Source organism: Anas platyrhynchos, chromosome 2 (assembly GCF_047663525.1).
Source record: "Anas platyrhynchos isolate ZD024472 breed Pekin duck chromosome 2, IASCAAS_PekinDuck_T2T, whole genome shotgun sequence".
NCBI lineage: Eukaryota > Metazoa > Chordata > Aves > Anseriformes > Anatidae > Anas > Anas platyrhynchos.
Genome location: NC_092588.1, coordinates 89,228,201 through 89,255,816, shown reverse-complemented (window position 1 = coordinate 89,255,816; position 27,616 = coordinate 89,228,201). Strand labels below are relative to the sequence as shown.

Sequence of the window (27,616 nt, the reverse complement as noted above, 5' to 3'; positions counted from 1 at the left end):
TATATATGTATTGTGTGTATATATATATATATTTATATATATATACACACATGTATAGTATATATATGTAATTATAACTACTGAAGGGCTGATGATGTGCAGGTTTTCCTCTCCTCCAGCCCCCAAGCCATGCTTCTTCATGCTCACCACAGCAGTCTTACCATATCCGATCCTTGGGTGCACACCCTTCCCTTCATCCTCCTAAGACAGTATGATATATTCAAAGCAACTGAATCTCGGCTAATGACATGAATCTACAGTTTTTAAAAATAGCTTAACTCAGCTTTACTTTTCCAACTGTGAGAACTGACAGAATCACCTGAGATTCCAATGAGCACCACACATGCCAAGATTCAAGGCAGGAAATTAAGTTAAGAAACTTTAAGTCATCTTTACCAGTGAAAACCTAACTAAATGCAACAGGTCATCAGCCTTAGGACTTGGTTTTGCTGGGGCCAAGGAATTCAGGTCCTGACCTGGCACAGCAGTTTGTATTTGCTGAAGTATTTTTCAGAACTGAGGCTCAAGTGTTCAGCAGAGCTCACACAAAGTCCACAAAGCAAACCTAACCAATGCCATGATACAGCAAAGAGCAATGCATTTGCTCTGACTCAAAAGGTGGTAGCACCTCCTGAAGCCAGGAAGGGTGTGTAAGAAAGGTTAAGATTACAGCATCTGGAAAGGAGAATTTCGGTGCATGGTGCAGCCAGCCCAGACAATTGGAAAGAAAAGTGAGATCACCAGTGAGAGATATCGCGTATTAGTTCTAAATAAATTCTAAATTATAATTTTTCCTATTACCAAAGGGCAGAGTAAAAGCAAATCCACACCAGGATTTAAAAGTACTACGGGATGCTATAAAACTAACCCGTAATTGAATGGGAAGGCTCAATATGCAGGTCTCTGAATGTGCAAGAAGGTAGGAAAAGGTGATTTGCTGAGGTTAGTCAACTACACGGCATATGAGAAGACCAAAGAAAGGTAAATCATGAGGTAGACAGACTAGCAAGAATCCCTCTCCCTTAAATATATATATATATATATAAAAAAAAAGGACTATTGCTATAATTAACTGCTATGAAACGTGAATAAGGGCAATCAGGTCTCACTGAACAAAAGAAAACATAATCAGTATCTCCAGAGGATCAAACTGGGTCAGCCACAGATTTATAATGTATACTAGCACATTTTTTCAGTATCAAAAAAATACAGTAATTGAAAATCATTTCCATTAAAATATTTTTGGTGTATCTTCAAGAAAACATCCTACAATGTGGATCACAGAGAGTAGAGCCTTACTCTGCATGCCAATTTAAATAACAATAGTCCTAACAGTGATAACAGGACTCTGCTCTGTTCTTACCTCATACCATAGTGGAGTCCAAATATTTATAAGATTGTGATTTGGGGTCTCAGCTAAGCCAGATTGTAGACATTGTACACTGCTTTTCTAAAAAAATTACTTACTTGAAGCTAAAAGCATTACTTTAGTGAATAGTTTAAGAAATTGAGAGCTGGAAATCATTCCCTAAATGACCAGATCCTTTATTATTCAAGCTAAATTACTTGGCATAGGGTTTTTTGTTTGTTTTGTTGGTTGGTTTTTATCTATTTATTGATAACAACAACCATTTTCTGTCACCTTGCCATAAAAAGCTGCATGCCCATTTTCTGCCTTTGACATTTATTTAGGCATGGTAAAACAATTGAACTTTAGTGGGAAATATTCCCATAAAATCCATCATGTAACTAAGGCAAGGATGAAAACACTCACAATTAAATTTTTTGAATTCTTAAAGTTAAAGTTACTATCCTGGACTTTAATGGCATCTTATTTTCTGCCATTCCAATAAACACATCGGCACCTGGACTGAAAACTCTCCTTTTCCAATTCTTCTTTCTGTCATCTGCTGGGAGGCAAAGTAGAATAATTGGATTGCAGTTGCTGATGGCTTTCATTGTTTTGTTCATTCCTTGACACCACAGAGGGAAGTTTTGCTAAATAAGGATCAATAGACTGAATAGGAACGTTTAAATTTTCTTTAACAAAGCTGAAGAGAAACAGTATGAAAATGAAAAAATGGCCCTTTTCGAGGCAAGTTATTTGAATAAAATATTGGGTGAGTTTACCGCATAGCAATGTTTACCAACAAAACATGAAGAACAGAATTCAAGCAGAATGAAACTGAAGTCTGTCTATTCAATTCTCATTTACTTCTTACTACAGAGCTACCAGAAACACAGCTCAAAGGAAAAGAAAGCAATCAAGAGATGATGTTAACATTTCAACATCTGTAAAAGAAGAGCTATATCCAATGATATGGCCTTCAATCACAGCATTGAAAATCACATATAAAATACAACATTACAATCAGCTCTTCTGCTCATAATTACATGAAAAGATCACGTATCATACAGTCAGACAGAAATAATACAAAATAATAAAAAAAGAACAACCTCTTGCTTCCAGGCAGATGCTATTTAATTACAGAAGCAGGGGAAAGGTGGCTTCCTGCATTATTACTAGTGCAGACCTGTTGTGGGCATTCAGTTTTCTTTAGCACTACGTGAATTTAGAATAAATAAATAATAATAATAATATAAAGCACTCAATAAGACTTTTTTGGTAGAAGGAAAAAGGTTATTTTTTTCCCTTTATGTCTTAAAGCCAGCTTCTTCTCACAACCAATAAACAAACTAGGGAAAGCTCTTTACTGTTTCTTCTCTTTTATACTTTCAAACCACTTCTCTGCTCTAATATTTGATACTAAGTAGAATGAATAAAACAAAATGTTTCACCAGTCAGAAAAAAATCTAAAATTCAATTGTCTTTTCACCTTTTTTGTTGCACTTTTGCTAAGTTTGCTGTAAATTCAGAAATAAACAATAAAATAATATCTCCAGATAGACCTGAAAATGATGAATACTCTCACTAAAGGCTGAAATTCACCACTTTGCAGAAGGGTAGCACCTAACTCATCCCCATGTAAGCTTTACAGATTACTATAAAATCACATGTAGCACTTGAATCCTACACTAGACATACTTCACATGGCAGGAATTTGCAGTTTAAGGCCTGAACTCAAACCTATCTATTGAGAACTTTAGAATGTGGCCCTCTGACATACCAGGTACACACAGAAGTATTTTGTGTAAGTAACATGACATGCCTGTATGATTGTCCTGCATTCAACTGTTCATGTAATTACCATGTTAATCTTCATACTAAAGATATCCGCATTTTACTCAGTTTAAGTTCCACCAGCATCAAATTCAGTGCAGTCAGTGCATCTGTTATCCTAACTTCTGTAATCTCTCTCACAAGTCCCAAGCCTGTTATTAGCAACCTGTGGGCAATTAGCATAATTATTAGCAGACTTGGATTCATACTTATCATTGTTTGTTTGCCTGTGGAATAGAAACAAGACAACACCAGTAAAATACTGACCATAAGAATATTGATGACTTTACATCTCATTACAGTCATGCTGCTGTAGTTGACCCTTTCCACCAAAAAAAAAAAAAAAACAACAACACAATTATATGTAGTTTTCAGTATGCCACAATGCTTTCATAACATAAGATTGAACTCACGACTATTTCCTTCTATAGATACAAATACTGAATACATTTTAAAGGTGTATTTTGTAAAGACACACAGTATTACACCACAGGAAAGGTGGAATGTAAGGTCTACACAGAAAAGACTCTCCCACAACTCAGCTTTCGCATCTGTCTCTTCTCCAGCAACTGCAACCTGCACTCTTACAAGTACCTGCTAATAGCAGAAATCCAAGCTGAGAAAGTATCACCTTGACTATCAAAGTTATTAAAAATGCCACAGAAAACCCAGATACGGCAATTCGACTACCATGGAGTTAGTAAGGTGCACATTATCTTTTCTTTTTGTGCTATGAAATCATTTATAAACAGTAAAGTCCCACTTTGCACAAAGGAGTAACTAGTCCCATTTCTTCTACTTCATCAGATCTCATTAAAAATTTTAAATTTTATTCTACCCCATGGAGAATACGGTGAATACACAGGCCAGTGAACTCAGAAGACTCCCAATTCCCCTTTTATGCTTTCCAGCTTGTATTACGAAAGGAAAGGCACACAACTCCCTCACACATTCTTTGTTATGAGCAGGTATGCCTGTTTCATGCCAGATAACTACAGAATGGAGGCAAACCTTGTTGATTTAAGGACTACCCAAAATCGTTAAGAGCTCACTATCAAAAGTGAAAAGATGTACTGTGTGGCTTTTTGCAAGAACCTGAACGTGGTCTAGTTTCAGGCAGTATTTTCATTAGCAACCTACATAACCAAACAGAGAAGATGCTTAACTTTGCAAATCATCAAGAGCTGACACTGCAGCTATTCTGAACAACAGGCTGGAATTCAAAATCATCCCAACAAACTAGAGAAGTTGTCAGAAAAAGAACAATTCAGTAGGGCCAAGTGTAAGTTTCTGCACTTCAGCAGATAATCAGCTGCATACCTCAGGCACAGCAAATAAGTGGCTAGATGACAGGTACTTCAGAAGAGGGTAAGGGGTATAATAGACCACAAGCTGAAAAAAAGTTAAATGCATGTATTAAGAGGGAGGGGAAAAAAAAAAAAAAAAAGGAATATAAAACAGGAGCATACACTTTGTAACACAGAAAGCATTCCTGTCCTTCTGTTGAGCAATGGTAAGGAATACAGAAACGAATTTTTGGCTCAATATTTATTAAAGAAAAAATACATGTGAAGCAACTAAAAAAAACACATGAAGACAGTAGCAGAAATTATCAAGTCTCTAAAAGGATGAACTACGTAGAAAGAATGAAAGTACTGAGACTATTTGGATTGAAGAAGAAACTGAGGCAATTTCATCATAATTGAATCAGAAGGAAAGTTGTACACTGTGTGCTGGCTAGAAAAAGCAGCAATGTACCTAAAACGAAGTCAGAAAAAACAGTATAAGTTACTAGGAAAAGACTTTCTACAAATGGAGTGAACTGTGTTAAGAGAGGGTTTGTGCAGACCCCACTTTTGTTTTATTATTTCATACGTATTTCTAGACACCTGTGCTAAGATACAGGTATAAAATCTGGGGGCCAAAGAATAGAATAGACAGTATCTTAGGTATTTTCAGTCTTGTTTTGGTTTGTTATTTTGTAATTTCTACATTGTGTTTTTTTTTTTTCTTAATGAAAGACATAATAGCGTGTCATCCCTTAGAGGTTTAGCCAAATCTTTCTTTCAGTAGCAATTTTAATGGTGCTTATGGCTTTATGCCAGTTAAATTGCTTAGCAGGTGATGTATCTGCTTGTAGTCACTGTCATATTTTATCTATCTCAGCATTTATTTACTAAATGCTTTAACATTCTAGAGTATGGCAGGTGTTATATAAAACACAGCATTATTTTCCACATTTTATTCCACTCACTGGTACTCCTGCTCACAGATTAACTGGCAAGAGTACAAATAACCACACCAATTAAAAAGTTTGACTGTCGCAGCTAGCTGTGTACTACCAGTAAACAAAACACAACACAACAATGTTCCCTTCCTATTGCAACAAAATCTATTAGCAGTTTTTTTATACAAAAGGAAATAGAGCTGTAGACAAGCTGCAGTGGTCACTCAAATAAACACTGCTTGATAATTGGGTGCCGCAACAATGATATTTGATTTACTAAAGATGCATTACGCTTGCATTTCCATCAGTCCCCCGATCTTGTTCCATGGTGCAGGACAGGCAGAAAAATCCATTTGTATTAGGCGTTTCCATTCATAACCTCACCCCATGTGTTAAGAATTTTAGGCTGTCTACATAGAAATTTCCTCTGAAATAAATGGAGAGACACTCAAGATGTCAGTGAAAAACACACAGGGCTAACAAAATACTATTTTTACTCCACTTCTCAAACTGCAGTTGGACACGCTGAAAATATCTTTTTTTTTTTTTTTAATCTCTCATACAGAAGTCATCATTTCCTTTGCTGGTGTTCTTGAGGAACTTCTACTGCTTTCTCTTTAATCTCTTTTTGGAGAATAAGGGGACTTAAATTCAATACAATATTAAAGATTGAACATTTTAATGGATAACACTGAAACAAACAATGACCTCGCTGTTGTCTCTGTCTTATGTGCCAGTGTTTTTCCATTCTTTACTGACATTTTATCTTGGCTTGACTCTTGACTACAGCAAGATTAAACACTAAGCACAATGTGAATCTGTAAGATGTCTGCAACTTTATTGCTTGAAGAAATTGAAAATAAAATATTTCCCCTTTCTTAAAGCAACAAGTTTTATTCTGTTTTGTTACTCTAACACCCTAAGCACGTTCAAACAGATGTGCAAGAAGGAATCCGAAGTTACATTCATTGGGCTTTCACTTCTGTCCATTGCTATAAAGTATGAACAGTGGCTCCTAACTAGTGACTTCTGATATGCACACCCCAGTGATTCACATTCTTCTGTCACTGTTGTTTTATTTCATGGTAAAAAAACGTTAATAAAAGTGAGCACTGGCAAAAGCAGAGCCAAAAAAAAAAAAAAGTAATTGCCTTTCTGTGTCCTGTGTTTCTTAGCAAAAATATATATTATTTTTTTCATATTCTAAGATCTGTCACTGGAGTAACAGCTGCCTTTTGTTGCAAAATGTTCATAACCAAGGAAAAGTCATGCAAGATATCAGATACACAGCATGTGCCAATGTTCTTAACATTTTCATGTGTTTCCAAGATATACAAAGAAAGTCATCTGAAGGAAAACTTTAAACAGGACAACTGAAAAAAATAAAAATTCAATTCTGAAATTGGAACTCTTCTTACTGCACTACAGAGTGCTCCCAGTGAAGAGGAATTTTCAGGGTGCACTGAAAATTGAAGTCACAGAATCTTACTTATTATGAGTAAAAGTATTAATTTAGTTACTCAGCAACAAGAGTGGGAAGGATCAAGGCAACATAAAAAAATAGAATAACATATTTGTTTCTCTGAAAAAGGCTGTTTCAAATAGACTCATTTTGTCACAAAAAAAAAAAAGGTGGAGGGTAGTAACATTTAGAGCCTGAAGTAGTCAGTCAGCAAACAGCAGTCAACAGAGGGTGTTTTAGAGCATTGCACTCTTCAGTGATTATAGAAAGAACACACCAGTAGGATAACTAAGCTTAGATTTGAAAATAAACAGACAGGTCCTCTTACAAAGCAGCTTAAAATCATATATTTTTTCAAAGAACAAACAAAATACAGCAGAAATTTTAAAACACCCATCATGCAAAATATCTTCTGATTACATAAAGCATTCCATGAGAAAGAAAGCTCCAAGACAGACCTGATGAAGAAATACATAGCTGTTCGCAAACCCCTTCCCTGAATGAAGCCAGGTCAGTGGAAGCCAGAACGTAAGCAAAACCCTACCAAAAGCTTTTCCATTATGCCTTCCAATATGTTTTTCCTCTTCTCTTCGTAGACTTCCCATTGATCTTTCCATTGGAAATATAAATATCAGACAAAGGGGATCCAACGCAAACCCTTCCAGAATGGAAGACTCTCTCTCCTTCCCTCTATCAGTTCTGTTAAGTAGACTATTTTATTTTAAAATTGCGTACACAAGGATACAAAAGGAGTCACTTGGCAAGCAGACTGCTTCTTTGCTGCTAAAGAAAATTCCCCAGGCCACATTCTTGTTTCTTACAGCATGTCATCCTTTTTAGATTCTAATGTATCTATCTACGTCAGGCAGGTTCCCAATATACTCAAGAAAGTACAATAAAAAAGCATATACATAAAGAAAAATCTCATTCTTCTCCAAAAAGCTTCCATTTGAAACCATTGTTACCAGTGGCAAGTCTCCTCAAGCCAGAACAAACTCATCCTGTGTTGTTCTGCTTCTAGTAAACTTAAGGTGTGTGCACAAGACTCCTAGAGCGATGTTTTTTCAGTAGTCCAGAATACAAACTCTGGATTTAATGCTTTTTGGGTATACAGCCTTCACTTGGGATGGAAAAAAAAAAGTGGAAACTACAAAACACTGCTAGCCAATTTTACATATTTACAACCTTGTGTCACCCAGTCCCACAAGACAGCCCACCAGAAGAGTCTGCGGACACTCTCTGTAGGAAACCTGGGTACAATTCCCTGGGAAGGAAAAGAAGGGGCATCTTGCACAGCATGCTAATCACAGGCTTAGCACAACAGAAACATACTGTCCCCAGGGATCTGACAGCTGGAACTGCCCACCTAACGTAATAAGGGAAAAATCACATCTGCACTTCTTCCTACCCTTACTGACCTAATGGCAGTTCTGTAGTCCTGAGGTGCAGTTCATCAGGCCACACTTGTGCGTCTGCCTCACAGCAAAGTGGTTCTCACAGGTATGCAACTTCTAGTCTGACAAAAAGAATTATTAATGAACAAGAATTAGGCAATATTTAGGTTGGAAGAATATGTTTTATACCATGTTTAACCCTCAGAGTAACTCCTATATTAGTTTTATTAATTTATTCTTAAAACCTTATTAATGCTCAATTGGCTTGGATTACATATTTTGGATAATTGAAGAAACCCACTTTAAAGCTGCAAAGCAGAGAAAATACAAGAACTGATAACACTCTAGATGTTTTTAAATTCATTTCCTATCCAAATACGGATCTGAAGTGAATATGTGAATTTTCCATCACGTGAGACCACTAGCATTCCATGTTTTGTATCACATGAGTTTCTGAAAGTCCTATTCATCCATCTTTCTAGAACATCTTTATATTACAGAGTATTTAGGCTATGACTCTTGGAAACCAATTAAACCTATCATATTTCAAAATCCTTTTAAATGTTTAAATTACTTCAAATGAACTGCATCCCTCACAGGTATAAATTAATCATCTTATGTAAATAGCCTGCCCAGCCTGCCACTCCCAATTTTCATGCTTTTACACAGAAATTATGCCTTTTCTCTGGGAACTATTCTGACTTTTGAAGAAGGACAGGCAATGTTACCTTATAAATCATGAACCTGTTTTACAAACCTATCGCATAACTCTACAAATCGTTACATATTTTTAATATGGGAAATACTTGTTTTCATTTGCTACTGAGCATGTTTTTATTTCCTATAGTTTTCAGGTACTAAATCTTAGGAGCACTTTGTTTAGGTACTGAATTTTACTGCATGTACTTCTTACAGGCTTCTTGAAAGTGTACTAAAATACCTCCCTTTCTGGACTGCACACAGCAATGGAACAACTAAAGCCTAGATTTACAGATAATGGAAATGAAAGTTATCTACAATGAAAATGTAAAGCCCTCTAAACAGTTAGTAAACAAACTTCTTTTCTGTAAAACATTTTTGGTGTAGTGTATATCATCATAGTGAGTGTATAGCATAAAAATCTTACTGACATCATTTTAAGATTACCAGTTGTGACTCACAAGCAACACCAGTTACATTCATACACACTAGCACAAAAAAAAATAAAATAAAAAATAAACTTTTTTTTATACCTTACAACATAAGCCATCACTGACTTAAATTTCAAATATCTGAATTTGATTGATGCTACAATTGAAAAGAGCATAGACATGTGGGGATATTTTCATTAAAGATGTTAAACTGCATTGCCCCATATATGTAACACTTAGGGCATTTGCTCACAGGTCACGTGGGATCTTAACTCTCCTTGAATTTCCATTTGTCAATCAACCAATTCCTTCCTTCCCTGCCAAGTCTTTCTTGGCATCAGCTGAGAGTCTGCTTGATTTTTCACTCTCTCTGTTAAAATCATAAACTAAACTCTGCTCAGCATTTCATTGCAGAAGGCCCTTCTCTAGGCTTGCAGAGGGTACCAACATAAAGTTGAATAAAGCTAATTTTGCACCTGAGAAAAAATTAGGCTTCAGTGGTACATTTTTCAAACTTACTGAAACCCCCAAAAACATAAGATCTGCCCAAAGTTATCTCACAGTCTTCTAATAGCCTTTTAATTATGGGACTTTTGACTAGACTCTCATGCATGATTCCATGCATGGAATTTGAGCATAAGCACAAACTTGAAGCCATCCAAGTGCTATCTGAACCTCCACGCTTCTTTGAATCCTTTTTTATGGGGCAGTAAGCATGTGCATAGCCCAGTGAAAATTAAGTCATTCACATGCTCAAATGTCATGTTGCTTGACAACTTAAACAATGTGGATTGGCTGCAAAGCAAGAGTTTCCTAGCAATAGCAAAGGCAGTGGGACACAACCTACTAATTTTAATGTAAAGTATACTTAAAATTGTGATAAAATGTAAGGGAAGCCCTTTATTTTCTCTGCACATTATGAAGATAACAGCTTGCAAAATCATCATCCATGCTCAAAGTATCTAAAATTGTGTTTGCAGAAAATGGGAAAAGTTGTTTTCCTCTCTGAATTCCAACCCATGACTACATTAATGTAAAATGAAGTTTACTTTTAGCAGATTTGTATATAAAAGAGGAAAAATAAAATAAAATAGAAGGTGACAATCTCCTAAACCATTTCTCTTTTTAAAGGTATGCTACATAAAATCCTGAGTGTTCTTTGTTTCCTTTGCAATGTAAGCAATGGATACTCCCAAATTAAATTTGCCACCTTGTGGAATGAATCTAATGCAAAGGAATGGTTTCTTGAAAGAAGAAATCACCCTGTATATTTTTTTGCCTTATGTGACATACAGATTTATTCTGGACATCTGCCTGGTGAATTCCTATAAAAATAACCTAAGTCAATTCAATAGTTCAAAGTTTGATGAAAAGCCTTCTACTGCCAATCCTTTTACCAAGTAAATTTCAGTACAATATGGACAAATATACGGAGAAAATGAAGAGAAAGTGATCAGACTCATTTTCTCCATTATTTGTGTACAGAAACTGTGCAGAACAGTTGATATTAACTTCAGCAGTACTACTGAGACTGAAAAGATTTGGCCCTAGAAAGATCCACTGACAGATGATGAAGCAGCAGTAGCACTACAGAATAATAACAATTTACATTAAAAGATGAATAAGTACTTGTTCAATAAAAATGTTAATTTCCCTTTTCAAGTACTTTTAGAACAGTCTTTTAGTTTAGAACAGTCTTTTACCATCTGAATGGCATCTGTTTATTTAATTAGCTCCGTTCTTCCTGCACGTCAGATTTCACGATACCAGTATCATCAGCACTGAATGTGCAGTGCAAGACAGGAAGTTCTAAAAAATATCTAGTAATGGCTTAATAAAAGTACTCAGCAAAGCCAAAGACTTTCTGATTGTTGTGGAAACAAAGCAAATACAGGCCCTACATAATGTAGTAAGCGACATGGCAGAAAAATTTCTAAGTATCACTCTGCAAAGTCAGTCCTCATTCTCGAAACGAGTCCTCATCCTCTCCAGAACATTCCTCATGAATGCCAAGAGGTTCCTATACGTACGCATAAACACACACACAGAGTCATTCAGAAATTATCTCACAAGGAAGATGATTTTTCCAGCTTGGGGAACAACAAAAAGTTGCTGACAAAAAAATAACTTCAGAAATTGCAGACTTCACAGGTTTGGGTAAAGGGGGTGCCTACATACAGAAGGGGAAAGTTTAGTCACTGCAGAATCCTCTTCCCCTTTCCAGCAACTAACAATTGTCCAGCTGTTTCGTTACATTCTGAGTAAAAGCTCTAGATAACAAAGGTGTAATAATGTATTTTTTTGAACACTGAGTTGCAATGTTGAGAGTACCCATTTGAGAAATGGATTTTCAAACCACAGCAAGCCACTTGAAAGCAGACCACTAGCACCCCCAGCATAATACAAAACTTCTGCCTGCACACATGTACAGGGCTGCAAGATGCTGTGGCTACTGCAACAGCAAAACAGGGCTGGGGAACCCTATAGTTTACAGCATCCTTGATGGGCCAGACTCCCTAAACATAAGCATGAAATATATACTCTGTTTTAGCAAATGGCATTACGTACTGCTGTTAAACTGATTTAAAGATTAAAGAGTTCCCACAAGAAAACCCAAATACCAAGGATTTTGCCTCTTCCCATACCTTATTTTTACTCACTTGGTAATTTCACCAAAATATGGAAATCAGATTTTGACAGTTACCAAGGTAAGTACATTTACAGCTATTTCTTAGAAGCCACTTCAGCATGTAAGCTGCCAGCACTTACATTAACTATTACATATGATATTAACCTTTTAGACACTGCTCATCCTGAGGTAGATTCATAGAGTCATACAGTCATATACTTACACGTATACTTTATTCCATTCTTTATTTGTCCCTACGTATGCTAGGCCTAATTCACCATCAGAATACGCCAGTAAAACAGCACTGGAGACAGTCAGGCTGCAACACTCACAGCAACCATTTGCTTCAGTCAAGACGGGTTCCTCCTGACAATTAGGAAGTCATCTTGGGGTTTGACTGCATGCAACGCATCCTAGGAAGGAGATCTACAGCAAAGGTCTGCATCTGAAGTGGTGTGAAATACGAAATTTGCCTTTGTTTTCTCCTAACGCAAAGGGAAGAGGCAAACCTGCAGCCTTTTTCCTGGCATATGTCCACAGCAGATGGGGATGAGACCCTCAGACCTAAGAGGAGATACCTGCTGGCCCAGGCATCACAAGCCCAAGCCACAGAGGTGTTTCCTTACTTGAGAGCTGCTGGGAATCACAGAAGGGTTGAGGTGAGAAGGGACAGCTGGAGCTTATCTGGTCCAATCCCCTGTTCAAGCAGGGCCACTCAGAGCAGGCTGCCCAGGACCACGAAGCCTGCCTTCACCTCAGGTAGTCCCAATCTCACAGAAACACCAAAAAAGACCCAGATCCGTCCTCTGGAAACAGCCTTGGAGTACTGGCCGCATCTAGCCCCCAAGCATGCTCCCATGGGGCTCCTTGGCCCTACTCCCTCTTGTGGGTGCTGCACACTGTGGGACTGGCTGCAGGACTGGAGCAGCCCCACACCACGGGCTGGGAAATGTGGGGATGCCAGACTGTGTTTGGGAAGGTGCAAGGGCTCTCTCTTCACCCGGTGCTGAATATCTGCATCAGTAGCTTGAGAATACAGGGAAAGGGTAATTTTTTTCAGATCTTAAACTTTCTCAGGCAAAAAAAGCTTTGAGATGTGTTTGTCCAAGACAGAATTAATTAAATATTTGTCTGAGGCATGTTAAGAAATGTATGTTCCTTAGTTCACATAGAGCAAATAATTAATATTATTGGAATGGAATAAGTCTGGATCAAAGCCTGGATTGAAGCTTACTGTTCTAAGCTCTGTACATACACAGAGTCCTCAACTCAAACAGCACACAACCAAAGAGAAATGAGTGAAAATAAGAAAGACATTTCATAGAAAGCTTTTTCATGCTTTTTCTTCTATTTTGGCAAAATAAAGATGATCCTAAAAACATTTTGTGCCCTAAATTCTTAAATCTGTCAACAAAGCAAAGCCATATTAAGAACAAAGCCTGGGGACACCAACTACTGGCACAGCAGAACAAGCACACGCTAACAACTAGGAATACTTAATTATAATAAAACAGATCACAATAACTCAAAAAAAATTTGAAAATAATACAAACACCTTTTTTGCCGTTTCAAAAATCATATGCCACTGTATTGCATGCACAAAATTTCCAGAAGAAAATCGTAAAGTCTTTGTCAGACCAAAAGCACATGTACATTTCCTTTTCAAGATGATATACATTAATTAAATAAGCTAGAAGGCTGTAATACACAAAACAATCTGCTCCATTCACTAAAGATTCTGCCTTTGTTTAGTCTACTCCATTAGTTTCAAATGTATAATATGCTTTGCAGGAAAAAGTGTATAACATTAGGTTTCTGTATTTTTAAATAATTTCAAATTTCCATCCAAATGCAATTGTACATGCCACAAAATGAAAATTGACCATTAGCTGATAAATAAGAAATGTAACAAGCATTATTTTATAAAATAAAAATGTATAAATATTAAGAAACTAATTAAATTTGTGTTAGGTTCTGTAACTGCTTAATATAGCTTAATATAATATAGCCTTATGTTGAGCAAAATTAATGCTAACTTAGCATAACAGACTACAGCTATTTACCAAACAATTTATTTCAGTTTTTGCCAACCAGTGAGAACCAGACATTTTCAAGAAAATAACAAAAAGTACACAAGATTGCCTATTCATTTAAAAGAATCTATTTTTAATTATGACTTAAATCAGTTCAGTTGACTGGTGTCCTGTTTTGCTCCCACTGATCTGCAAGCTTCCCCTTCCATGAGCGGAATGAATGTTGCTAAGTTTCACACTGATGGGCAGGGAGCTGCTAGCTCACATAAATGATTTCTCATGTGCATCAAAGGCAAGCACTTATGAGTGCCTTCCCTAACAATCTCCTCATGATGTTCTCAGGAAAAACTGATTATTCTCTAAAGGTGGTAGTCTGGAATTGAGTTCCCACTCTCAATTAACCTGAGCTGCTTCCAGCTAATGAAGTGGAAGGGAGAAAAAAAATGACACGATATATTACACTTCTTTTAGCATACTGCCTTATTTATATTCAGTACTAATTTAACCTGCACCCCACTTTAAGGTGAAGATTTGATCAACATATAGTAAAGCTAAATCCAATGAATGGCATTATTGTATTTGAAGTGTCTAAATTAAAAAGTGTCTTTACAAAAATAATAGGCAAATTACATCAAAAAAGGCAACTGTAATCTAAAGGTCTTATTCAGATAAGTTTAGCTGAAGACAGATATGGCAGAAAACTTCTATCTTAAAGAACGTCAAGAACAAGGACCTGGGGAACTACAAGCCACTCAGCTTCACCTCGAACCTTCGGAAGGCGGCAGATCTTGGAAAACATTTCCAACACAAGTGAAGGACAAGGAGGTGAATTAGGAGCAATTAGCATGGATTTATGAAGGAGAAATCAGATTTGATAAATCTGATAGCATTCTTCAAAGATACTACTGGCTTGGTGGGTGAGAAGAAAGCAGTAGATCTGTTTCATCTTGACTACAGTAAGGCTTTTGACACTGTCTTCTGTAACATCCTCATAAACAAACAGATGGAGTACAGGCTAGAAATGTGGGCAGTGAGGTGGTTTGAAAACTGGCTGAACAGCCAGGCTAAAAGTGTTGCAATCACCTACACAAAAGTCCGGACGTAGGCCAGTCACCAGTAGAGCGGCCCAGAGGTCAATGCACGCTCCAGTACTGTCCAACATCTTCATTCATGACCTAGATGATGGGATAGAGTGCACCCTCAGAAAGTGCACAGGTACAAAACTGGAAAGCGTAGTGATGCACCAGATGAATGTGCTGTCATTCAGATGGATGACAACAGGCTGGAAAAATGGGCTGACAAGAACCTCAAAGTTCAATGAAGAAACGAGCAAAATCTTGCACCTGTGGAGAAATAATGCCATGCATCATTATGTACTGGGGTCTGAAGAGCTGGAAAGCAATTTTGCAGAAAAGAACCTGGAGATCAAGATGGCAAACAACTTGGCTGTAAGTCAGTAATATGCTCTTGCAGCAAAGAAGGCCAATAGCACCCTGAATGGCATTAGGAAGATGGTTGACAGTAGGTCAAAGGAAGAAATCCTTACCCTCAACTCAGTACTAGTGAGACCACACACACCAGGAGTAGTGTCCATCTACGGGCTTGGCATTGAAGGCCAGCAAAGGGCCACAAAGATGATTAACAGACTGCAGTATCTCACATATGAGGAGAGGCTGAGAGAGTTGGGCATGTTCAGCTTCCAAGGGGATCTTATTGATGCGCATAAATACCAGATGGGAAGATGTAAATAAGACGAAGCCCTCAGTGGTATTCAGCAATCAGAGAAGAGACGATGGGTACAAACTAGAATAGAAGGAATTCCATTTAAGCCTAAGGGAAAAAAATTATGGTGGTCAAGCACTGGCACAGACTGCAGGTTCTCCATTCTTGGAGATATTCAAAATCTAACTAGGACAACAATCCGAGCAACCTGCTGTAGTCAACTCTGCTTTGAGATCTAGACAAACTCCAGAGGTCCCATCGAAACTCTATGATTCTGTATGTATACCTGTACCCATCAAACCAAGGTTAGATTTGTGAGAGCAGAAGTATTGTATTGCCATTTATTGCACTCCTTCACTGAGGATGGAGTATAGTACACTAAAAAACAGACATACATAGGAAAGATTATTGAAAACCATCTGGAAACTACAGTCAGTCATAATGTAAGTCCTGCAGGACTTCTCAGCTAGTGGTGGCACAAGGTGGGATGATGCAATGGCAGTTGAAGCTTGGTTTTGTTACTCTGACATTAGGACTCATGGGGACTGGAAACACTAAATTCTCATTTCATTTTTCTAAAGGGAACACTTGTAAGAGGTTGGCAGTGTCGTGTGCTTTTTCTCATAGCATGCGGCCTCATAAGCACAAGATGTTGCGTTCCACTCAAGATTCACTAACAGCTTAAATGGCAGCTTGTGTACTATCTTATAAACTGTTCACTTTCTTTGAAAATATGGCACTAATGATGAGATAATCAGGGTACAATCTCTTTTTGTTGCCATTATTTGTAATACTGCATGGTTAACTTTAAGCCTGTGCAACAACAGCATGTCTAATACGCTCCACAGAACACAAATCAGCGTGCCCCCACTACACAATAATAATTAAAGAGGCAATGCCGCATGTTTTTAAAATGCTGCAGAGCATTTTAAAATATTTTGCAGTTTTCAAGGGAAAGGATGGCTACTCAAAGTCTGTCCTTCCAGTATTTATAAAAATATTTTAGGACATTTGTTTTCAAAGACAAACATAGAGAAGAGCAAAACAGTTGCAATGAATTCCATTCTTACACACGGCAAACCAAAAATATTCTTGCAATGGCACTTCATTTCTGCCAGCAGATATTTGTGAGCAATAGATTGTATTGTTGTTTCAAACAACAGAACAGGTGCAACTACTTGCCCATCACAGAAAGAAATTTAAAAAAAATCTCTGAAGGACTCTGTTCATTCCACTCTACCAGAAAGAACATGCAATAACTTTTAGTTGTGCTAAGAAAAGGAAACTGTGGAGCTCTGAAAGCACATCCTGCCTTTGGGAAACACAGGCACGGAACCCAAAGAAAAGCAAAGTCAAAACCTACGTAATCCCCATCAGAGATGGGTTCCATAGAAATACTCTGTTTTATGCTCACAACTCCTTATGGAGTAACATGCTACAGTCTATGTTTTAAATAAAGGATAACAGACCGTTTTCTTCATGACTGTATTTGATTTCCTCATCTAAGTGTTTAAATCTACACACTGGCTCGAACACCACCTACAATTATGCCAACACTTCGTCAAAAATAACATTATATAAAAAAAAAAAAAAATTGCATCTATCCTAAGTCATAGTTAGGAGAAACTCAACATGCCTGTATCCCCCAACACCATCTAGAGGGTGTTCACAGACAGTGCAGGGTGGCACGATGGAGGCAACACCATTTGAAAAGGAGAGGAAAAGTCTTCATTAACTTCCCCCAAAATTCCTGCAGCATATGAAACACTTCCTATTTTACCTTCTTTTTAACCTACTCTATCTCCCCTATATATCTATTACACATTTTTCCAATGCCCTATTTAACCTTGTTTTTACATTCTTTTCCCCTATTTTGCCAATGTTCCAAAGCTGTATTTAGTTCTAAAACTTCCCAATGTTTCATTCTTTTCAGCTTTTCAATCCAAATGCTCAATAATCCCTTTTCTTCCCTCTCAAAACAACAAGCTTGTATATAGCCATAGGCATATGTGAGCTCACTCTCCTCCACAACACTTCTATTCTTCATAAACATCCTACCTTCTCTGACCACAGCCTTTAAGTCTTTTATATTTATTTATGGCAAAGTCTTTTCCCGCTCCTCTAGTCTTTCCCTAGTCTCTAGTTCCCCATTTGTAAATTGCTGTTTGATCTGACAGTAACCCAGCAAAGCATTTATACGTTCCAATGGTTCCATAATGCGTGAAACTAAACACCTCTACCTTCTTCAGCAGATCAAAGCAGAAGAGCAAGAGTCCTCAAGAACCGAAGTGTTCCTTCTGTAAACTAAATACAAGATTTTTTTCCATTTTTTCACAGGGCAAGTGCCCTGTGATCCCATAGTATCCAAAGATTTAATCCTTCTGTTTTTTGGGGGGCCTTGGATTAACCTGAAATGCATACCACATGCATGACCAACCAGAATAAGTATTATTTTGTTACATCCACTTTCCAGCGTCATGATACTTATCTCTATTTATTGCAGTAGCCTGCATGCTGATTCTGCTTAATAATTGTTCTTCCTTCTATTTAGGAACCTATTAAAAATCCACAAGCAGACAGTAATCTCATTTCAGAAGTATTAAGAAAACAGAATGAGTTTTCCTGTTTAAATGCTACCCGTATCTAATGAGCAGGTTACAATTTCCTCACCTCACACACGGCAGGAACAATAGCTGTAATGCTTTAATCCTTCAAGTTAATTGAAAATCTCACCAGCCTTTATCTACACACCATAAACTTTAATAGAAGTGTCTTCTATCCTAATTCACAGGTTTAAGCAGCTGTGCGCATGTGTAACTTGTACTAACTACTTCAAAGAGCTTGTAAAGTTTCAGAAGGGACAACAAGTGCTAACACACTGGAATAAAACAGATTTAAAAAACTGAGAAAGAAAAGGAAAAATCATCTTTTTTTTTCTTTTGGTTGTTTGTTTATGCTTAGAAAGGAAGAGGAACTTGTTTCGTTGTGGTATTTGAGGGAAAAAAAAAAAAGAAAAAGAAAAATCATCTTCTTCCACTGAAGATACTTTTTCGTATAATATTTTAAAAAGCCAAATGATTATAGGTTAGGGATAGGAAAATTGGCCCTCCTCCCAGTTCTGAAAACAAAGTCAAAAATTAAAGCAGAGGTCTCTGTGAATTCCTTCTCTCTCATTATCGAATTTTTATAAATCATCTCATATCTCTTGGCTTTCTACATAAAGCCTTCAGCTTTTGAAATGGGATTATGAAGCAGAAACTGAATTTTCCTTTTATTTTAATGTTGTAAGCATACAAGAAGAAACATAGAAATGTAAATTAGTAATTTCCCAAGCCCAGAAAGCAAATGCAAAGTCTTGAAGTTAATTATTTTTAAAATTATTTTTAATTTTTAAATTTCCAAACACTTTTAAGTTTGTAAGGCTGTAATACTTTCTTGAAACCGGGCCTTGAAGGTTAAACAAACAGTAACAAAGGTGGTTGGCAACTGCAACTACCAACATGAAGACTGTTCCAAATAATAAAAGAATAAATCATGGCTTGAAACTAGCAGTGGTTAATGCAAGTACCTTTACCATGCATGAACTAAAGAACAAGCCCTGACAATAGGAAGCACAATTAAATTGTTTACTTTTCTTGCAGATGAAGCATGTATAATTTGTAATCTTGGTTGGAATATATGGAAGCACTCTGATCACTTTCAACAACTGTGAGGAAAGAAGAAAAGATGCGAAAAGCCCCAGACACACACACTGTGAGCCAAAGGACGTATCTGGAAAGGAAGAGCACCAGTTGGGTAGAGCTGGGGGAGGGAGCAAGGACGGGACAGAATAGTTCCCTAACAGTTTATCCATATGCCTTGATTTAGGATAGATACAATCTAGGAGTCAGTAACTAATTTGATGCAGGGGATAATCACTCGTGTAAGTGCCATTTGTATGCATGTGTATGTATACATGTGTGCACATGCACACACACAAATACATATGATTTGTTTGTAAGAGCCGATACTCATTTATGTTCTTCTCTAGCTGACTGAGGAACTCTATTATCCAATTTCTCTTTTTCTTTGAAATTACCTGGGAACATACGTGATTTAATTTCCATTACTTTAGGTCTTTAAATTGAAGTTGAATATCTCTCTGAAGATGTGCCCTGCCCTGGCCATATATTACTGAACAGAATAGATGAAATCCCTCTGACTGTCCCACTCACATTGACGATCTAAACAATACAACACTCCTTATTTTCATATTAGTAATGGCTGAACTTAACAATGTTATTTTATATTAAAAACAAAAACACATATTTTAAGGAGCTATAGAACTGAAGGTTCATGTGCATTGCCCCCTACTTACCTCCCCCCTTCAGATGACCTTCCTTAAGTAGTCATCTGGCGGTTGTTTTGTTTTGTTTTTAATTATTATTTTCATCTCTCCTGAAAAAAGATGCAAGTTTGATTAAAAGATCTCCCACATTAGCATGCCATCCCCTCTCTATCATGCAGCACTTCTTCTGTAGATCATAATTTCAGTATCTCAGTCCTTTATAAGAGTAAGAGACAGAACACTGACCTATGGGTCAGATGTTTCATGTAGCTCTGCTGGTTTAACTGACAGTAGGACTGAGCCCAACCACTTAAAAAAGCACCAAGTAGAACATCAGCAGTGAAGACGAACGCTTTAAACATAAATAAAGATGTGTAACAGCAGCAAGAGAACTGACAGAATCTCTTGCAAATTTGCCTCAATTGAGGCAAATAAGTAAGCTTTACCCAAAAAAACGCCCTCTTAAAAATGCTCACTCAGCATTTTGGTGAACACTTACACTTTCACTGTATAGTTTTATTACACTTTTTTTTTTTAATTTTTTAATTTTTAAATAAATGACTGTAGGTATTCCTCACTATTATCAGCCTTGATTTAATGCAATAATTCATTAGATATGCCTTGCATTAGATGCATTAGGCCACACGCGCTGTGGTTTAAAACGTACACGTTATTTGTAACCACCCTGGGGTCTACAAGGCCAATCTTCTTTCAAAATAAGGCCTATTTTATATCTGCTAACCAGGTTTCTACACGTTTAAGTTGGAATAGAAAATCAACTGTGAGAAATGCAGTAGGATGAGGAGCACAAGTGTTCATCAGCTGTAAAACTCATTTAGCTGTTTTTATGCAAAAAAAAAAAAAAAAAAGCTTAATGTTCTTTACTGATTCATACTGTGACTATATTGGTGTCTCGTTTCAGAGGTCAGTGCAAAGCCACCTTCCTGTATCAGCAGTACATGTTGGACTTGAGATGGGGGACTTAAACTAGTGAAATAAAAACAGTTTGAATTCCAGTGATGAAAACACACAGGTCTCCCTCAAGCAGTTCTGCCTGACACAGATGGAATATATATCACTGCTTACTCATCCAGATCATCAGTGTTAAAATCCAGATACTCACTGACTCCCTTTTGTATAGAAATCCCTTCTGAAGACATCAAGATCTTTTTTGTACTGACGTTTGGAGGGGAAAAATCATTGAGGTCAAACTAAATTCAACTGTGTTGACATGGTTCTCCATCACAAATGACAAATGACTGCCATCGTCACTTCAGTCTGTTTCCTGTAGTTTAAAGCTCAATATCACAGAAATGCAAAGTCACCAAACAGAATAATTTTATAGAGAAAAAAACTCAGTCACTAGGAGTTCAAAGCCATGGATAAAACACGTCATTCACCAGAGGCAAACTGGTCTGCAGAAAAGTTGCAAGAGCACAGGAAGAACTCTATAAAAAATGAAAATATTAGTAAACATCTATAAATTTCACTCTTGTTTACCCAGTAGGTATTACACTGTGGTTTACATCAGATCTCAGTTGTATTGAGCCACTGCTGATTGAACTGATTACAATAACCTATTATGAGTATAAATCCCAGGATAGATATTATACTACCACTCAGAAAAATAAAGTAAAATATAAAACCAAACACCACCACTGCCACCAAAAAGATTTGTAGAATTTCATTCTTTACCTCCTAAAATCTATCATTTATCTTGAGTCTTTCTGTATCACTGACAATGGCTATCTATTAAAACAGCAAAGCAAGATTAGACATAAGGATAGGTAATAAGACAATAATTCAGTAACCATGATGAGGATAACAGAGTTTTCATACATTTCCTTGAACAGACAGGTGGTGGCAAGAGAAACTCTTTCAAGAGCTACATATATCAACATACAGTACAAGGTAGGAGGAAATCGTACAATTAATAGGAGGGGAAAAGAGGGGCAGAGGTAAACCAATAAATGAGAAAGATCTGGAAATACGCAGTATCCCAGTAATCTGATGCAAGCTCAACAGAAGCAGCTGGGAGCAGGAGCTGCAAAAAGATGTGCTGACAGTACGGTGTGTAGAAAGGAAAGGTGGAAAAGATATTCTAGACATTTGCAAGAAAAAAAGATAAAAAACATTTCTGCTGTTCTCCAGTAAACATAATCAAGACAGGGGAATTGGAACTGAAACTCGAACATTACACATATTCTTTATTTATACAAATATTACACATATTCTTTATAGTACTATCACTAGGCAGCAAGATTAGGAATATCAGTGCTCCCAAACCTTAAGTGCAACGTGACACAAAAATCTTAATAACTAAGAAGTAACAAACAAGTAACTGAGTTCGGTATGATCAAATGTCTCCATTTTTCCTATACCTGTGGCCACACAAGATGTGCAGAAACATTTCACATTCTGTTCAAGTTAAGGTGTTCATCTAACACTTTTCTTCTAGTGTTTCCTGTAACAGCTTTAGTAACATATTAGACAAAAAAAAAAAATGCAATCACAAATATAAACCTAGGAACATGGCCCAATTTATATATACTAAAATGCAGATACTGCTGGTGCTCCAAACAGATAGGGAAGCCAAGCTCTTGCTGAAGCTGCTTAGTGGTACCGAGAGAATTCAACTCTTTCACCAAAGCGGGTTTGCACACCAGACAACAGCTCCTCGCCGCGTGAGCAGACCCACTGATTTCAGCAGGATCTGCCAACAGCCTCTGCACGGGAGAGTGCTGGAGACTTCCCACCTGCGCTGCCTACCCATGAATACACAGAAGCAGCTTTACCCACCAAGGAGTGAGAACGAGGATGAGTTTGAAAGGAGGAAGGAATAGGAATGCATAGGGAAACAGAGCTCTCAAACGCTGACCTGGCCCCAACATGAACAATCAGTAAGTGTGGAACAAAAGCTACTGGTCTACTATAGACAGACTTGCTTACAATACTGAGAAAGGTGTTGGTTAGCCCTCCACAGTTAGCTCTAACAGAGTCTACACAGTCTCACACATTGCAATAAGAGGCTTTCCATTTTACAAGCACATTCCTAATCTCGTCTTTTCAAGTAAGAAATAAAACGCATTATAATGTAGATAAAGTTTGTGTTTCAAACACTTGTGCCCAAAAAATCTCTACTCTTCTTCTCTGCTGGATCCTGCTCTTGAGTCACAACAACCCGACGCGGCAATATAGGCTTGGGGAGGAGTGGCTGGGAAGTTGCCTGGCAGAAAAGGACCTGTGGATGCTGGTTGACAGCCAGCTGAACATGAGCCAGCAGTGTGCCCAGGTGGCCAAAAAGGCCAACAGCATCCTGGCCTGTATCGGAAGTAGTGTGGCCAGAAGGACCAGGCAGGTGATTGTCCTCTCATATGCAGCACTGGTGAGGCCGCACTTCAAGTACTGTGTTCAGTTTTGGGCCCCTCACTGCCAGAAGGATATTGAGTACACAGAGAATTGTGGTTTAGTTTGGAAAAAATAGGCTTTCTACAGCTACCTGAAAGGAGGCTGCAGTGAGGAGGATGTCAGTCTCTTTTCTCAGGTGACACAGGATGCAAAGAAATGGTCTCAAGTTTGCAAGGGGAGGTTTAGGTGGGATGTGAGGGAGAATTTCTTCACTGAGAGGGTGGTCAAGCATTGGAATGGGCTGCCCAGGGAATGGTGGAGTCCCCATCCCTGGAGGTATGCAAAAGACGTGTAGACACGTAAGTACTAAAAGACATGGTGTAATGGTGTGACTCAGGAGGTCCAGTTGATTGGACTTAGTGACTTTGAAGAACTTTTCAATCTAGATGATCCTCTGCAAGATGGTGGATTCTCACTTTTACTTAATTATTTTAATATTTCAACATTAAACATAAGAAAACTGCCATATTAATAATGAAAAGTGGTACAATAGTCCACTAAGTACAAGAACAATTTGATGTTACATGCATTAATTCATAAGGACAGGCTGCTGAAAATTAAACTCACAAGCTGGCTAAGGAGAGGACAGAGAAGATATTTGTCCAATGCTAGGCAAACATGCAAAGACTTCACATCAGATCCTATTGGAGATTCCTTGGTGAATTTAGAATGGAGAACAACCAAAAACAGAAGTAAAAAAATCCAGCAGATGGCTCTAAATGAGGGGAACAGAGACAGGTGACTAACTAGTCTGAGAGGAATAAAAATAAAATGGGAGCAGTGCCATAGCATTATTTTTTTGTTGAGCCACCTGGAGAGGTAGCAGGCTTATCGATGAATGCCAAAAATGAGCAGTGCCCATCTGCTCACCCTAATAAATATCCTTCACAATAAAAAAAATATATAAAAGAACACAATTCCCTCAGCACTACTTGCATGCTTTCAGCAGACCTGTTTGTTTAAAATATTTGTCCCTTCCATGTCTTTACAACTACTTGCCCTGAACAAAATAATTCTTTAAGGTGACCCTTGGAAGCACATGGCAAGTCAGTAGCTTTAAGAATTCATGGCAACAGAAAGGTCCAATGACTTCCTCCCAAATAAGCAGAAGCACTATAATCATCAATGCCTCCAAAATGCCTTTATGTTGCTGGGCACCTCAATGGACAGATGACAAAGCCCTAAGCAGGAGGGGCAGTTCAGAGTTCAAAAAGTTTCTGTTCCTGGGGAGATGACAGTATCTGAAAGCCTCTCCTTCCACAAAGAAGTATAAGAACAAGAGTATAAGCTCAGTTTACCTCCTCTGCTGGCCCCAGTGAATGGTTACGGGTACCAGCATTAAATTAACTCTAAATGTGGATGAGAAAGGAGGTTAGAGCCGGCAGACGGTGCAATGAGCAACACTCAAGTCTCTCAAAGTACCACTACACAAAGAAACAGAATGAAAAAGAAAACAAAGCATACAGGTTTGTTTGACTTTGTGAGTTTGAAAGTAAAATGGCTCTTTATTAGCACTAACCTTTATCAGCTGCCAGGTATCATTTTTACTAGAACAATGAATGAAGGCATTAGGATTTGGAACAGAAATCCAAACTTCCCAAGACTGAGATATCTTCAAGATGACCTTTTGATTCAGAGCTATATTTATTTTTTATATGTGGCATATGCAGATGAAAAAAAAAAACTGTTTTGTTTGACATCATCAATTATACCACCTCAATAAAAGCAATTCAATCACATAAAACTATCTGGGTCCACACAGTTATCCGAACAAGGCAGACCTCTATACATTCACAACTGTCTTTGAAATCCAAAGCTGTTATATCACTTCAGTTTCCTTTACATTAATACTTGTGCATAAATGTCTGGTGGTAACTTTTGACTTCCATACAGCAAAAATATGTTTACATAAACATGTATGAAGAGAAAGGAGGATACAACAAAAATCATTTTTGACAAAATACAAAACACAAAATCTGAGCAAAGATATGCCTATGCATGACAGAGTTCTGTAAAAAGCCCATGTGTACGAAGGCCAATGTTGCCTCAGTAGTTATTAGAACAGATTTTTAAGAACTTCCCAACAGCGTGTTTAAAAACCACCCACACTAAAATGAAGCAAAAAGATATTGCACTGGGTGCAACAGAAAAGTTATGTACCACTGAAAGTGTATTTGTCTGTTTAATTTAATAATCATGATTAATTTAATACTCAGGATACCTATTTCTTCATATTAAAGTTTTTTTGATTGCATGAATTCTTTTAAACATGGTTGCATTCTAAATTTTGTATCTCAGCAAGAGCAACAAAGAGTCTGACTATCCCTGGGACTGAAGTGTGACCCTTAGTTCTTTAAGCCTCAAGCACCTTAATCAAATTGCAAAATTTGGCTCTTCCAGCTGAAGCACAGAAGACAACACTGTAGCCAGCATTAAAGTGTGGCTAAACATACAAATTATTTCAGTGTGGCTAAACATACAAATTATTTCCACTGTTTTGTATTCCCTGCTTTAGCATCAACCCACAATCATGTAACGACAACAAAAAAAGGCTAATGTTATTTCTTTCATGCATGAATTGCCCACCTTTTGAAATAACCTGGTTTAAGAGTGACAATTGTCAAATACAATGCCAAACATAAAATTCTGTTTAAATCCAAATGAAAGAGACTTACACTACAGCCAATACACTCCTGAGGTCAGGTTACAGATTTTACAGGTTACACGGCATCCCCCTTCTAGTCCAATAAAAACAGATGTGGTTTTGTTTGCTTGATTGTTTTAAATAAATATATTTGAAACATTTGGAGCAAAGCCTGCATCATTAAGAACTTTCATGTAAAACAAGCATCCTTAATGTTTAATGCCGACTGTAAAAATGCATCAGGAGAAAAGTTAAAGTTATTATAAAGTTAATCATCCAATACATTAGTAGCAAAACACCTCCCCACTCCTTTGGTTTACTGTATCTTATTTTTAATCATTTGTGTTTCAGTATGATATGAGTACAGTACATTGCTGTGGATGACGGATCTTGCCCACACTACAGGAACGAACAGAGGTAGCTAGTGCACACAGCCAAATAATTTATTTCTACAAGGCCTTAGACAGGGCTTTGCATGTGCTGTTTAAAGACTTCTCATAACTTTGAGAACAGTCCAACCCCAAAATTATTTAAAGATGTATTTTCTCATTTTACCAAGCATTAAATTGTTCATACTGTAAAAAGGAAAAAAGCACACCCATAACTGGTATCAGTGACCTATAGTTACAGTCCACTGAAACAATTTAATACTATATTACAACGATCTTATGAGAACAGGACTCATCCCAGGGCAGGGCATCCTGCCTCTAGTGTGTATAATGCTCTTAATTTACTTAGGCAGAAATTGTAATCACCTAAGCAGATATATTCCTAAACTACAACGTTCAGAAAGATATCACTTGGCTAAAAACCTGCCCTAGAAAAATCTCAAAGATTCAGCATTTTCTTCAAAAAGCAGTGTACATGACAGCAACAAAACTTAATGTAATTCTCCAGGTCTTAATTTTAAACTGTATTTTAGCTTTCTAGTCTGTTTTACATTCACATTTGTTAAATACAGCTAGCTAGTAAGAATTTCCCTGCCCAGGCCTGAAAATATTCCAATGTTTTAGAGTTTGGGCTTGAAAAACCTTTCATGGAAGTAACAGTTCTATTTCTCTCAGTGGAAGCAGGTTCAGACTTCAACACATTAGGAAGATGAAATTTCATTCTACATAGTGACCATAAATTGTTACTGCTTTGTTCAACAGATCTGTTTCCCAAATGTACCCAGAATTATTCAGTAGCTGTTCATCATGAGGCAAAAGCAGTTTTTCATTCCTTTCCATCCAGGTTACCAGATTCCATAATTGTTGGCACCTGCCTCCCTGGAAATAAAGAACTTATTAACTAGCCCAGCCATAACAGTTATACTTCTGGAAAGCATCATTTCACAGAAGTACAGCAACCACATGAATCCATTACAACTTAAGTATCTGAAACAAAGCCTGAAGGACCAGTAGTTTGAAAAAGGCATTGCTTTCTCGTAAAGATAACTTATACAGTTGAGAATCAATGG

The 27,616-nt window shown here is 37.4% G+C and overlaps 1 protein-coding gene across 9 annotated transcripts in view; it reads right to left on the bottom strand.

Annotated features, from left to right (window-relative positions):
- Positions 1–27,616, bottom strand: part of FARS2 (phenylalanyl-tRNA synthetase 2, mitochondrial) — a 244,062-nt gene that overhangs the window by 198,813 nt on the left and 17,633 nt on the right. For 3 of the 9 annotated variants that reach the window (XM_027451612.3, XM_072035023.1, XM_027451614.3), the window contains exon 3: positions 8,289–8,386. The exons of 4 other annotated variants lie outside the window; for them this stretch is intronic. The gene's annotated coding sequence lies outside the window, so the exon portion shown is untranslated. The remainder of the gene's footprint in view (positions 1–8,288; positions 8,387–27,616) is intronic. 2 more of the 9 variants (XM_027451615.3, XM_072035022.1) reach the window with 1 other exon arrangement.